At 53.0% G+C, this 15,084-nt stretch overlaps 1 protein-coding gene across 1 annotated transcript in view; it reads right to left on the reverse strand.

The window, feature by feature from the left end:
* The window catches only part of LOC104674322 (putative EP400-like protein), a 60,924-nt gene that overhangs the window by 1,297 nt on the left and 44,543 nt on the right, over positions 1 to 15,084 (reverse strand). The window lies entirely within an intron of this gene.

The following is a 15,084-nucleotide window of genomic DNA, read 5'->3' on the forward strand; positions in this document are numbered from 1 at the left end:
TGGGTGTGGTGGCGGGTGCCTATAATCCCAGCTACTTGGACAGCTGAGGCAGGAGAATGGCTTGAACCTGAGAGGTGGAGGTTGTGGTGAGCTGAGATTATGCCATTGCACTCCAGCCTGAGCAACAAGAGCGAAACTCTCTCAAAATAAGTAAGTAAAAAATTAGCTCTCAGAGCAACACAAATGTGTTGACCATCTTCCTTCTGAAAGGTCGCTCCAGAGTCCCACGCTGACACGTGAGGGACCCACATGGGCTGTCCTGCTTTTGGAACAAATGCTGAGAAATGTGGGTAAACCCTTCCCCAGGCCTGTGTTAGGCAGAGTTGCTTGCATTGTCACAGACCAAAGAAGTCAGCTGTGCAGTTCACAACATTTTACTTTGTAACCAGTCCCCCTCCTGGGTGTAAAGTCAACTCACAACATGAAACTTTTCACTGTGAACGTGGAAAACGCCTTGGAAACACCGACCACTGTCTGTAAAGAGGTTCTGTTTTGAAAGTCTTGTAAGATAATATTTTTTTTTTTTTTTTTTTTTTTTTTTTTTGAGATGGAGTCTTGCTCTGTCCCCCGGGCTGGAGTGCAGTGGCCGGATCTCAGCTCACTGCAAGCTCCGCCTCCCGGGTACCCGCCATTCTCCTGCCTCAGCCTCCTGAGTAGCTGGGACTACAGGCGCCCGCCACCGCGCCTGGCTAGTTTTTTTGTATTTTTAGTAGAGACGGGGTTTCACCGTGTTAGCCAGGATGGTCTCGATCTCCTGACCTCAGGGTTTCACCGTGTTAGGATGGTCTCGATCTCCTGACCTCGTGATCCGCCCGTCTCGGCCTCCCAAAGTGCTGGGATTACAGGCTTGAGCCACCGCGCCCGGCCTTGTATGATAATATTCAAAGAAATAGGAGGGAACTGTGGTTCTTTCTCTGCCTGGAGATACCTGCTTCAGTAGAATGACTGTGGAAACATTCCTGAGACTGAGGCTCACCTCGAGTTATATTCGCTTGTCCCCCAGCCACAGGCCAAGGTGACGCATGAGAAGTCAAATCCCACAAGCAGGATGGACGCTCATGGGGACACACTCAGACCAGAAACCTCACGCCAGACATGAGCACACGCTTCGTCGGGATATAAACCCAACATTCCCACACAAGGCAAGCTTCAGTGCAGGCTGCACGTGGCACCCTCGTGCGTGGTGAAACGTGGGGCCTTGGCTACAGAGCTGCCCTCCCGGTGTCTACTGTGGTCATCCAATGAGAGGCTTCTCCCAGGGTCCAGGTTTCTGGGCCAGTCCTAGTCCTGGGAGCTTCCCAGTGTAAAAACTAAGCAACAGCAGCCCTGGACGTCCCACCTCAGTCCAACAGCAAAGGGGATGAGAATGGGGGCGCCCTCCTCGACTGGAGCATGTGCTGAATCCCCTTGGTCAGGGCACACGTCAAGGAAGCCGCCCTGCTGAGCTCTTGGGTGGCTCCCACCCCACTCCCCATGCCTGCCCCTGCCTCTGCTGGGGGCCTGGAACCTCCCAGTGGAGGCTGCATCTGGGCTTTGGCTACTGACTCGGCCTTGCAGCGTCCAGAGCTGCCCAGGGTTCCATGCTCCCAGCACAGGCATCTGGGAGCCAACCATGGTGACACACTGCTGTAGTAACTTGTGCTGAGCAGCCCAGGGTGCTGGCCACTGTGGTCTGACACGTCACCAGCGGCTGTGCTGAACCTGTGTGTTAAAGGGTGTGATGAACAGATGGATCTGTGTATAACAGAATTTGACACTGCCGTCATTTTCCCGAGGTGGACTGGACCTCAGAGGCGGTCAAAGCAGCGAAACGGGAAACGCTGCCTCTCCAGAGCCTGGAATCAGCTAATTCCCAGCACGTTGGTTTTCTCTCATTTATTAGAAAGCAACATACCCAGAATTACCAAAATGCCGCTTATGGTATATAAATAGCCGCCACTGATGTGGTCCAGTTTTTGGTCAAGGAAGACAGTGAGAACTGACTTCTGCTGACCCTACAGTGAAGCAGCCTTGGCTGGTGACATCAGCAAAGCACCAGCCACTGAAGGTCTGTGGACACTTAGGGCAGACAAGAACAAGCCCAGAACAGGCCCGTGGTGTTTGAGGTACAACCCTGCCCTGCCCTCCCTGGGCTCAGCCTGACGGAAGCTCTCTTCGGGGCACTGCCAGGCACAGTGGCCACCAGCCACGGAGACACATTCCATGCCACTCACCAGCCACGGAGATGCATTCCATGCCACTTGCCAGCCACAGAGACACATTCCATGCCACTTGCCAGCCACGGAGACACATTCCATGCCACTCGCCAGCCACGGAGATGCATCCCATGCCACTCCTCAGGGAGATGCAGCTCAACCACAGTGAGATCCACCTCACACCCACAAGGATGGCCAAGAAGGTAGGCGTGGGTGGAGATGCAAAAAACCGGAACCTTCTGTTAAAACAGGGACCCTAGGCCGGGCGCGGTGGCTCAAGCCTGTAATCCCAGCACTTTGGGAGGCCGAGATGGGCGGATAACGAGGTCAGGAGATCGAGACCATCCTGGCTAACACCGTGAAACCCCGTCTCTACTAAAAAAATACAAAAAACTAGCCGGGCGAGGTGGCGGCCGCCTGTAGTCCCAGCTACTCAGGAGGCTGAGGCAGGAGAATGGCGTAAACCCTGGAGGCGGAGCTTGCAGTGAGCTGAGATCCGGCCACTGCACTCCAACCTGGGCGACAGAGCAAGACTCTGTCTCAAAAAAAAAAAAAAAAAACAGGGACCCTAAGACTGACAGAACAGAGTCTTCATGGCAATCAGATGGCAAATTACAAACAGGACCTAAGGCTGGGCTGTGTGAGGTTCAAGTTATACACCCACACTTACAGAATAAACCATGTTCTGGGGCCACAAGATGTTTCTCTCTAGCAGCTAAGCAAGCTCTGGCCTCAAGACGAGCAATGTTGAAGCAACTGCAGCTTACCCAGCTCACACGCGGACTCACTGATCCCTGCTCCACCAGCCATGACTACGGCCCTGACTGGACTCAACGCTGACGGCGGTAACTTTCTCCTGATCAGAGAGCACCGAAGTATGCATGGCCCTGGCTGGTGTAGAGGCTGCACACAGAGTGCCTTCCCGTCCCCACTTCAGCTTTTCGCATGCACGGTCTAATTATTCATAATGCATTCAAATATGATGCCTCCCCCCCAAGGTGAAGATGGGACCTACATAACGTGTGTTTGCCTGTTACACACGTCCATGTTCCCCTTTTGTGAATATTCATACCTGTTCTGTGACCTGTTGAACACGTGCGCCTGGCCAAGCTGTTGGGCACACACCCGCCACAGCCTCCTCACTTCGGAAGTGCCTGCTTGTGTCTCTGCCAGAGGCTCCACTTCCCAGCCTGGCAGACAGCCACCCTGCAGGGTGCAACCCTTTCTAAGAAACAGCTCGGTCCACCTGCGTTGAAGCTGGTTTAAAAAGCTCTCCTCCCCAGATTTGTGAAAGTTGTGATTGTTCAGTGGACACCTCACGTGTTGCTGGTGGGAAGGTCACATGTGGAGATAGCTGGGCAAAGCCTTGGGACGTTAAATGCAGAGTCACTTATGACCCAGCACTTCCCTCCTATGCACCTTGTACACCGCAGATCAGTGAAGCCTACGTCCACACAGAAACGTGTACGCAAATCTCTCCGCAGCACTGTTCACAGTAGCCAAAAACTAAAAACTAGCCCCATGTCCATCAGCTGATGAATGGTAATAAAACGTGGGAAATCCACACCAGGAGAGAAAAAGGAGTGAGGCACCAGCACGGGCACCACGTGGATGAACCCGAAACCCAACGTTAAGTGAAGGCAGGCTCCGGAACCCGCCGCTAAATGAAGGAAGGCTCCAGCTGTAGGGAGTGTCCCAGGCACAGCCAGAGATTAAAGGGCGCCAGGGCCGGAAGTGGGGGCTGGGATGGGACACGGTGGCCAGGAGTGGGTGGGGTTTGTTTTGGGGATGATGAGAATGTTCTTAGATTGTATGTGGTGATGGCTGCTCACCTCTATAAGCCTTTTACTAAAAACCATGGACTGAGTGGATACAGTGTGTGAATTCTCTCTCAGTCCAGCACTTTGTTTGAAAAAGGTGGACGATGCCAACATCACTAACCACCAGGGAGACGCAGGCCACGGCCAAGCACGGCTCACTGGAGTTGTGAGGATGGAAACACCAGCCTGCCTCCCTCAATTCAGACCTCAGCGTGGATGCAAAGAATGTCTGGGACGGGGACTGGCAGCTGATTAGAGACGCAACCGCTGAACCTGTGGACCGTGTTCAAACAAATGCCAGCAGAATGCAAAGGCAACTGTTACAGGAGGCAGAAAGAAATGGTTTAGGTAGGGTAAACCCAGTCTCTGGCAGAAAACTTGCCTTTTAACAAAAAGCAGCTCAAAAATAGCTCCCTTTCTAACCTCTGAGTTCAAAATCACTTCTCCTCTTAACAACAAGCAGGCTAAAAGAGCAGACTGTAAGTCACAGATGAGACAGCTCGGGCCCAGAAGGAGTCAGCGGGGAGTTTCCTGGGTAATCGCCAAACTTCACACTTACACAACGGGCCTCAATAAAACAGTGGACCCTAATAAGCACATTCCTTTCCCTTTAGGGAAACTAAAAGCAGACTGTCCGGGGTGCCTGTAGCCCCAAGAAGATGTCTGGGAACAGACCCAGAGACCTCCCAGAAAAGCGTCACAGAGCAACACAGACTAAGAGTCTGATAGGAACTCTTCTCTATACAGATAGCACACCTGGTCCCAGCTAAATCCTTGGGCCCTGGGAGGACAGGACATCCCTCCTCCAGCCCCTCATCACTAGCCCATTTATGAAAACCTTGACAGGCTGGGCGCGGGGGCTCACGCCTATAATCCCAGCACTTTGGGAGGTTGAGTCGGGCAGATCACAAGGTCTGGAGATCAAGACCATCCTGGCCAACACGGTGAAACCCCACCTCTACTAAAAATACAAAACTTAGCCGAGTGTGGTGGCGTGTACCTCAGGAGGCTGAGGCAGGAGAATCGCTTGAACCCGGGAGGTGGAGGTTGCAGTGGGCCAAGATCATGCCACAGCACTCCAGCCTGGGTGACAGGAAAATCCAAACAAACAAAAAAGTTTGACATCTTGACTACAACTTGGCAACCCACTCAGTTCCCCTCTGTGACGGAGAGCTGTTCTTTCCTTTTGCTTATTAAATTTCTGCTCCAAACTCACTCGTGTGTGTGTGTGTGTGCGCGTGTGTGTGCGTGTATGTGCCTGCGTGTGTGTGCGTGCGTCTGCGTGTATGTGTGTATGTGTGCGTGTCTGCGTGTGTATGTGTATGTGTGCGTGTCTGTGTGTGCGTGTGTGCGTGTCTGTGTGTATGTGCGTGTGCGTGTCTCTGTGTGTGTGCGTGTCTGTGTGCATGTATGTGTGCGTATGCGTGTATATGTGTGCGTGTCTTCGTGTGTCTGTGTCCGCGTGTCTGTTGCGCGTGTCTGTTGCGCGTGTGTCTGTGTCTGTGTGTGTGCGTGTCTGTGTGTGCACGTGTGTCTGTGTGTGTGTGTTTATGTGTCTCTGCGCGTCTGTGTGTGTGTGTCTGTGTGTGTGTGTGTCTGTGTGTGTGTGTCTGCGACCTCAATCTCCTTGGCCATGAAACCAAGCACCTTGGTATTTACCCCAGACCACAAGGCGACGTCACGACGATTGCCGTTTATCGGGGATTGATAACGGCTCAGGACCGCTGGGTGCACAGACATGAGATGTGGGCCTGGCCACACGCAGGAGGTGAGAGGAGCGGGCACTGTGGGCACACTCAGGAAGTGGGAGGAGCAGGCACCGTGGGCACACTCGGGAGGTGGGAGGAGCGGGCACCGTGGGCACACTCAGGTGGGAGGAGCGGGCACCGTGGGCACACTCGGGAGGTGGGAGGAGCGGGCACCGGGGCACACTCGGGAGGTGGGAGGAACGGGCACCGGGGCAGCTGTGGCACATCAGGCAGGCCCATCCCGGTCCTTCCACAGTGGCACAGGGGCCTGGAGCCTTCCCCAGAGTTTCGAGAAGAGATGTGAGAGGGGAAGAGAAGCGGTTTGCCCGACGGGAAGGACACCAGCTGAGCACACAGAGGAAGAGGTGGGAGGGGCAACAGGAAGGCAGAGGTGTCAGTGACAGTGGGGACCAGGTGGGAGGGGTTGGGGTGGGGGCTGAGGGGTGTGCCAAGGCCATGCCGGCGGCAGGATGGTGAGCACTCACCTGCTGGGCCACCAGCTGCTGAGGGCTCAGGCAGGCATCTGTGGCTGGGCCTCGAGGGCTCTTTGCAACCTTCACGGAGCACAGAATAGGGAGGAGGGACCTTCAGTGTGTAGTGCAGGGCTGGGCTGTCCACATACTCCCATCTCCTTACCTCTCTGGAGGAAGGGGGTGGGTCTTGAACGTAGGATAATGACAGCAAGGAGCACATCAGTCACGTGGGAGGGGCACAGTGTGAGCCGCCCCCACCTGCATGTGGGCCTGCACTGGCAGGGTCCCCATGGCCTTGGGAACCTGAGACACGGGGGGACGGCAGACAGAGTGCCTTCCTGGTGGGCCACGGACCACAGGCCCCTCTCCTGGCAGGCCACGGAGGGTAGGCCCCTCTGCTGGCAGGCTGCGGACCGTAGGCCCCTCTCCTGGCGGGCCCTGAACCGTAGGCCACTCTTGGCTGTTGGCCGGTCGGCTGCTGGGCCTGAACTGTGACTTGCTGGGCATTCATCTAGGAACTCAAATTATGGAATGAGAACACCATTTCCCCTGTTGTCTTCCCAGCTTCTCCCCCACCTCCCCTTTTCCCTAGTTTATAAAACAAGAGAAAAGGGAGAAAGCAAAAAGTTGGAAAGAAATAGAAGGAAGATAAATAGTTAGACGACCTTGGTGCCACCACCTGGCCGTGATGGTTAAAATAATAATAATAATATTAACCCCTGACCAAAACTACTGGTGTTATCTGTAAATTCCAGATATTGTATGAGAAAGCACTGTAAAACTTTTTGTTCTGTTAGCTGATGTATGTAACCCCCAGTCACATTCCTCACACTTATTTGATCTATCATGACCTTTTCACGTGGACCCCTTAGAGTTGAAAGCCCTTTAAAGGGCTAGGAATTTCTTTTTCAGGGAGTTCAGCTCTTAAGACGCGAGTCTGCCGACACTCCTGGCCAAGTAAAAACCTCTTCCTTCTTTAATCTGGTCTCTGAGGAGTTTTGTCTGTGGCTCATCCTGCTACAAAATAACAGGCCTTAGAGAAGGAGCGGGAAGACAGTGAGCTATGGAGGGGCGGCCAACCCCTCCTTCACCTTTCCAGATGTGAGTGTTCCGGACAGCCCTGTGCATTCTGGTTGCTGAGAGACTCTAGGGCGAGTTGGAGGAGTCTAGCCCTCCAGGAGCGAGGTCTACACTATCAGGAAGACAGAGCAAGGCTAGCCACAAGTGGCTCACACCTGTAATCCCAGCACTTTGGGAGGCCGAGGCAGGTGGATCATCTGAGGTCAGGAGTTTGAGACCAGCCTGGCCAACATGGTGAAATCCCGTCTCTAATAAAAATACAAAAATTGGCCAGGCGCAGTGGCTCAAGCCTGTAATCCCAGCACTTTGGGAGGCCAAGACGGGCGGATCACGAGGTCAGGAGATCGAGACCATCCTGGCTAACACTGTGAAACCCCGTCTCTACTAAAAAAAATACAAAAAAAAAACTAGCCGGGCGTGGTGGCGGGCGCCTGTAGTCCCAGCTACTCGGGAGGCTGAGGCAGGAGAATGGCGTAAACCTAGGAGGCGGAGCTGGCAGTGAGCTGAGATCCGGCCACTGCACTCCAGCCCAGGCGACAGAGCGAGACTCCGTCTCAAAACAAACAAACAAACAAACAAAATTAGCTAGGCGTGGTGGCGAACGCCTGTAATCCCAGCGACTCGGGAGGCTGAGGTGGGACAACTGCTTGAACCCGGGAGGTGGAGGTTGCAGTGAGCCAAGATTGCATCACTATACTCCAGCCTGGGTGACAGAGTGAGACTCCGTCTCAAAAAACAAAAAAAAAGGAAGGCAGAACGAGTCCACCTGCCAGGGCACAGGCAGGGTCCTGGGCCTGAAAGGCCCACAGCCACCCCCACTCAAACAGTCGTAGGCCCCCTATCAGCCCCGGTTCCAAGGAGATGGTCCTTGTCACTGGATAGATGCAAACTTGGGCAACTGAAAGGTGGACCCACAGGCTCAGCTGGGCCTGGTCTCCACAGGAGACCCGAGAGGCCCGTCCAGGCGTCAGGAGGAGAACCACCCCCAAGCTCTCGCCCAGGACAGGGTGGCAGTCATGTCTCTGGAAGGTGGCACGAGACCAGGCAGCAGGCACAGTCAGCAAAACTGGCCACACCCGCGGAGTTAGGGAGCAGAGGAGGGCACGGCCTCCCCAGAGCACAGCTGTGCCCGTCCAGGCCCAGAGGGAGGCGGTGGGTAGGGTGTGCCACCTGCGTGTGGCTCACCTGCTGCGGCTCCCCGGGCACTCCCAGGCCTTACTGATTAAGCAGAGAGAAGCCCAGGGTGGGGGCGGCCTCTCAGGCCTTTCAGAGAAACCTCACGCCGTTTCTGGAGAAGTGCGCCCCTGACCCAAGGTCCTCCCTTGCCAATGACACTGCTGGGGTCCACATCACTGTGGGGAGGCGTGGGAAAGAAAAAGAAACCACTGCACGGGTGGCAGGGACGAGCTGCACCCGAAGGCGCTCCCCCCGCGGGCCCCGCTGTGCTCCTGGACCGCATCCTCCCGTGGCTGAGGCAGGAGGCGCATCCAGGCTCCCCCATCTGCGTCCCAGCCTCAGCTCTGCTACAGAGAGGCTGCCAGGCTGGGGCAGGCAGCACGATGGCCCACACCCCTAGCTCCCCCAGCATCCCTGCCCCTGGCAGCTCCATTGCCAGCCAGGGTCTGGCATCTCTGAGCCAGGCAGCCCAGCTTCCTGGGCCATGCCATTTGCACCAAGACCCTGAGAAGTCAGCCCAGGCTCCACACAGTTGTTTGGCACATCCCAGGAGATGTCCTCACTGCAGTCCAGCCCTCCCCATGGCTTCTGCTCCCAGGGGCTGCGCTGGGCAGGGGTGGGAGGCAACACCAGCTGCCCACTCCAGGAAGGCCTGGGGGCTCATAGGAGGCACCCGAGGGTGGCAGCTGCTCTGGGCTGTGGCCTTGGGGGAGCAGCTCCCCTGGACCACACCAGGAGACTCTACCATTAGCAAAAATGACAGGGAAAAGGCCTCTGTAGCACTGTCCTGTGACTGTGGGCAGAAAAGGAGGCCTCGCTCCTGCTCAAGGAACCTTCTAGAATGCACCTGCTGCTGCTTGCAGTTCTCTTCTTGGTGGGGCCTACAGCTCCTGGTCCAGGTGACAGCGCTTCCCATAAGGTGGGAGAGAATCATCGCCCACCAAGCCCACAGCTCTGGGGCCAGCAGGCAAAAGGCGAAAGCCCTGCTCATATTCCAAACCAGCGGCCTTTGAACACCATGCGCCTGCTGTTCAAAACTGTGCCTTAGGATATGAGAACAGAGCTCGCAGGGACTAACACGCAAGTCAGGAAACTGCTTCTGAGGAGCCCAACCCTCCGTGGGCTGCCACTCCCCGCCGGCACCTCGACGCCACACAACCCTCCGTGGGCTGCCACTCCCCGCCGCACCTCCACGCCACACAACCCTCCGTGGGCTGCCACTCCCCGCCGCACCTCCACGCCACACAACCCTCCGTGGGCTGCCACTCCCCGCCGCACCTCCACGCCACACAACCCTCCGTGGGCTGCCACTCCCCGCCGCACCTCCACGCCACACAACCCTCCGTGGGCTGCCACTCCGCGCCGCACCTCGACGCCACACAACCCTCCGTGGGCTGCCACTCCCCGCCGCACCTCCATGCCACACAACCCTCCGTGGGCTGCCACTCCCCGCCGCACCTCGACGCCACACAACCCTCCGTGGGCTGCCACTCCCCGCCGCACCTCCACGCCACACAACCCTCCGTGGGCTGCCACTCCCCGCCGCACCTCCACGCCACACAACCCTCCGTGGGCTGCCACTCCCCGCCGCACCTCGACGCCACACAACCCTCCGTGGGCTGCCACTCCCCGCCGCACCTCCACGCCACACAACCCTCCGTGGGCTGCCACTCCGCGCCGCACCTCAACGCCACACAACCCTCCGTGGGCTGCCACTCCCCGCCACACCTCCACGCCACACAACTGAGCTGCTCTTTAATAACCCAAGTTCCGCAACACTCCTTATTCTGATTTTATATTCCCATTCCGTTCTCCCACAGACTTAGTCCTAATGTATTTTATGCTTGGAATCCTTTGACAGCTCCCATACACTTCTGTGCAACAGAAATGTGTACAAAAATTGATCACGAGGCTCTAGGTGTTCAAAAACAATGATCCCGACTGAGAAATCATTACAATTAGTATTGGTATGCAAGTAGTCAAAATAACATAAGCATATTACAAAATAACATAAGCATGGTAATAACTAAATATAAAAAGTGAAATTTAACCCCAGTGAGATGGATCAGGCTGTAAACTGCCTGATTCTGTCACTGTTCAGGGCGCCACTTGTAACCGCCCTTAATCCCTGGTGGACTGAACAAAGGGGGTGAACGTGGGAATAAAAGACAAGAGACAAGAGAGTATATTTGGGAAAAGGGGTCGGGGGCACCTTGCCTCTAGTGGACAAGGGCCCTGAGCTTTACACAGCCCTCCGTATTGATTGGTAAAAGTGACAGCGAGAAAGGGAGGGATGATTGTCAGGTAACTGGCAGTCTGCCCGTTTGGTTCACAGCAGGCTCGAACAATAGGTGCTAGATTTCCCAGTAGATAACTTCAAGGAGTCCAGAGCCAGGGAGTGACCGCCCTCAGCAAATCTTCTGGCAGCAGACACAGTCATGAGTTTTACTTACATCCTACATTCATGATAAACAGTTTGCTGTTTGATCATGCAGCCTCCAGTGGAATGCTGAGTTGGTCACGATCCCTTTGGCCTTTTTGACTCTCAACATCAGGCTATTTGATTTTTTTTCTTTTTTCTTTTTTTTTTTTTTTGAGACAGAGTCTCGCTCTGTTGCCCAGGCTGGAGTGCAGTGGCGCGATCTCCACTCACTGCAAGCTCCGCCCCCTGGGTTCACGCCATTCTCCTGCCTCAGCCTCCCATGTAGCTGGGACTACAGGTGTCCGCCACCACGCCCGGCTAATTTTTTGTATTTTTAGTAGAGACGGGGTTTCAAAGTGTGAGCCAGGATGGTCTCGATCTCCTGACCTCATGATCCTCCTGTCTCGGCCTCCCAAAGTGCTGGGATTACAGGCGTGAGCCACCGTGCCCAGCTTGATTTTTTTTTCAATCAGTTCATTCATCCATGGGACGACATAGATTCAGCATCAGCGCTGTTCTTATTTTTTGTTATTTATAGATCAAAACACCAAGGAAACCCCATGCCCGTCATTAAGCAGATGGCACCAGGAGTTTTGCCACTTGACTCTGAGCCCTTCTGAAGACTTCATCAGTCAGAGCTTGACAGGTTCTCCTTCACATGTGGCCCAAAGCCAGAAGAGAAGCCTCCTGGCCTGCAGGCAGCTTCGTGGGTGGCACGTGGCCTCCTCAACCTTGATGGCGGCACTCGGGGCTGTCCTCTGGCAGAGCCCTCACCAGGCAGCAGCTGATGAGAAGACCCGGATGATGATGGAAGCTCTGGAGACGTTCCTAAGGTCGTGTGACTGTGTTTGGAAGGTCTTTGCATCTGTGCAGCTCAGCATGAGGGGCAGATCAGCAGAGCCGCACTCTGGCAGCCTGGGGTGGTCAACTGATTGTTGCTGTCCTCAGGCTCATGCTCCAGTCTCACTGTGCATGGCTCCCAGCCCCTCCCTTGGCCCCAGGGGGACCCTCCAGTGAGCATCACCGTCTACTCTCCAGCACGCCCTCTGTCCCTGCGCTTTGCTTTCCACATCGAGGGCTATTTGCCTTCTTAAGGTGAGTTTGTTTGTGGCAAATGTTTTCAGTTTTTGTCTGTCTTTGTTTCACTCTTATCCTTGAAAGATAGTTTAATCCCAGTGCTTTAAAGCTACTTCTGGTTTCCACAGTTCCTAGTAAGAAGGGAGATGTCCATGGAATCCCTTTCCTTTGTGAGAAATCTGTTTTCCTCCTGGGTTCTTTCATGGTTTTTTCATCTGCTTTGAGTGCCACAGTTTGCCCAGATGTGTCAGGCACAGATATCTTTGTATCCCGCTAGGGACTTGTATTTCTTCAGTCTTTAGACTGGTAAGTTAAACCCATTCTGGAAAATTCTCAACCATCCACTCTTTTTTTTTTTTTTTTTTTTTTTTTTGAGACGGAGTCTCACTCTGTTGCCCAGGCTGGAGTGCAGTGGCCGGATCTCAGCTCACTGCAAGCTCCGCCTCCCGGGTTTACGCCATTCTCCTGCCTCAGCCTCCGGAGTAGCTGGGACTACAGGCGCCCGCCACCACGCCCAGCTAGTTTTTTGTATTTTTTTAGTAGAGACGGGGTTTCACTGTGTTAGCCAGGATGGTCTCGATCTCCTGACCTCGTGATCCGCCCGCCTCAGACTCCCAAAGTGCTGGGATTACAGGCTTGAGCCACCGCGCCCGGCCAACCATCCACTCTTTGAATAGTTTCTTTTTTCATTCTCTTCTGAAACTCAGTTGAATGTCAGATCTTCTCATCCCTCCCTCTTCTTTTCTTATTTTTTGCAGAGATGGGGTCTCACTATGTTGCTCAGACTGGTCTTGAACTGCTTGGCTCAAACAATCCACCCACACTGGCCTCCCAAAGGGCTGGGGTTACAGGCCTGAGCACTGCAGCCAGCCTGTCTTCTTTGTCTTGTTTCCTAGTCTCATGCCACCATGATTATTTCTCCAGATCTCTCTGCAGCTAACAAATTACCTAATGTATTGTTTAACTCTTCCATTAAGTTTTTTAAAACTGCAGTATAGGCTGGGCGTGGTGGCTCACGCCTGTAATCCCAGCACTTTGGGAGGCCGAGGCAGGAGGATCACAAGGTCAGGAGATTGAGACCACCCTGGCTAGCACGGTGAAACCCCGTCTCTACTAAAAACACAAAAAAAAATTTAGCCAGGCACGGCAGCGGGCGCCTGTAGTCCCAGCTACTCGGGAGGCTGAGGCAGGAGAATGATGTGAACCCGAGAGGCGGAGCTTACAGTGAGCCGAGATCGTGCCACTGCACTCCAGCCTGGGCAACAGGGTAAGACTCCGTCTCAAAACAAAAACACAAAAACACTGCAGTATAATTTACATACAGTCCAAGTCGCTGTTTCTGATGCATACTTCAGTTTTGATCAATGCACACAGCCATGTAACAACCATCAGCATCAAGATACAGAATCTTTCCACAGCCCCCCAGAATTCCCTCTTGCCCCTTTGAAAGTCAATCCTTCCACTGCCCCAGGCCCAGGTGACCACAGATCTCTTCTCTGTTGCTATAGTGTTGCCTTCTCCAGAACGTCATATAAAAACAAAAACTGCAGCCTTCTAAGTGTGGCTTCTTTCACTCTGCACAAGACATTTCAGGCTTATTCCTGCAGCCTCCAGCATCAGTGGTCCAGCCCTCTCTCCTGCTGAGTGCTGTTTTATGGAATCAGTGGGCCGCCATTTGTTTACCTATTGGCTAGTTGAAGAGTGTCTGGGTTGCTTCCAGTTTTAGGTAAATGAATAAAGCTGCTGTGAACACTTGCATTTTTCATTGTGGTTACAGTATTTGGTTATCATTTGGGACATATGTCTTCATTTCTTTGGTGTGAAGAATGAGGGGTAAGATTGCTGGGTTATACAGTAAATGATTGTTTTATTTTATAAGAAACTGCCAAACTGATTCCAGAGGGCTCCACTATCTTACAGTCCCACCAACAAGGTATGAGAATTTCTGTTGTTCCACACCCTCACTAGCACTTAGTTTTGGCCTTGTTTTTTTTTTTTTTTTTTTTTTTTTTTTAAGGCATTCTCACGGGTGTGCAGTAGTTTCTCATTGTGATTTTGATTTGCATTTCCCAGAGGACAGTGCTTATTTGCCACCTAGAGAGGTTCCTTGGTGGACTGTCTGCTCAAATCTGTTGCCCACTACAAAATAAGCTGTTTTTGTATTAGTAAGCTTTGACAGTTCTCTGTATGTTCTGTTTACATGTCCTTAATCAGCTACACAACTGGCAAAGGTTTTCTCCCAGTAACTTGTCTTTTCATTCTCTAAACAATGGTTTTCACATAGCAAAAAGGTTTAATTTTATTAAAGTATGACTTGCCAATTTTTTCCTTTTATAGGCTCTATTTTTGGTGTCATATCTAAGAAATGTTTAATCTATAGCCATAAAACTTTCTTCCTATGTTTCATAGTTTGAATTTTATGTTTGGGTCTATGATCCACTGAGTTAATTTTCTATGGGGTGTGAGGTAGGGATCAAGATTACTTCCATTAAGTTTTGAGTTTCAATTATTACATTTTTCATTTTTAGATGTTCTATTTGGTTCATTTAGTGTCTGCTTAGCCTCTGATAATCTCTTGCTTCCTATTCATGCTTTTTAGCTTCTCCTTGTTTCTTCAAACACATTAAACATATTTGCATTTCCTATTCTAACATCTGAGTCTTTGTAGGTGTGGTTCTTTTGGCCATCACTTCTGAGCCCCCTTATCTTGCATTTGCTATGATTTTCCACTATGAGCTTATAGTCTAGGGATCCTGCTGGCTGGAATTCTTTGAGGCCTGGGTTGGGGGTTCCTCCTGCAAGAATATACATTCTAGCAGAGGCCTGGGGGCACTATAGACCCAGATATGCTTGCAATTAAAAGTCACAGTTTGCAGTTCTTTTGAACATGTCAATAATATGAACTTTGGCTCTACACCTGTAGTGGAGAGTGCTAGCCAGGGGCCATAAATTTATAGGAGGGACTTTTTTTTTTTTTTTTTTTTAGAGATGGAGTCTTGCTCTGTCACCCGGGCTGGAGTGCAGTGGCCGGATCTCAGCTCACTGCAAGCTCTGCCTCCTGGGTTCACGCCATTCTCCTGCCTCAGCCTCCCG

Source organism: Rhinopithecus roxellana, chromosome 10 (genome assembly GCF_007565055.1).
Source record: "Rhinopithecus roxellana isolate Shanxi Qingling chromosome 10, ASM756505v1, whole genome shotgun sequence".
NCBI lineage: Eukaryota > Metazoa > Chordata > Mammalia > Primates > Cercopithecidae > Rhinopithecus > Rhinopithecus roxellana.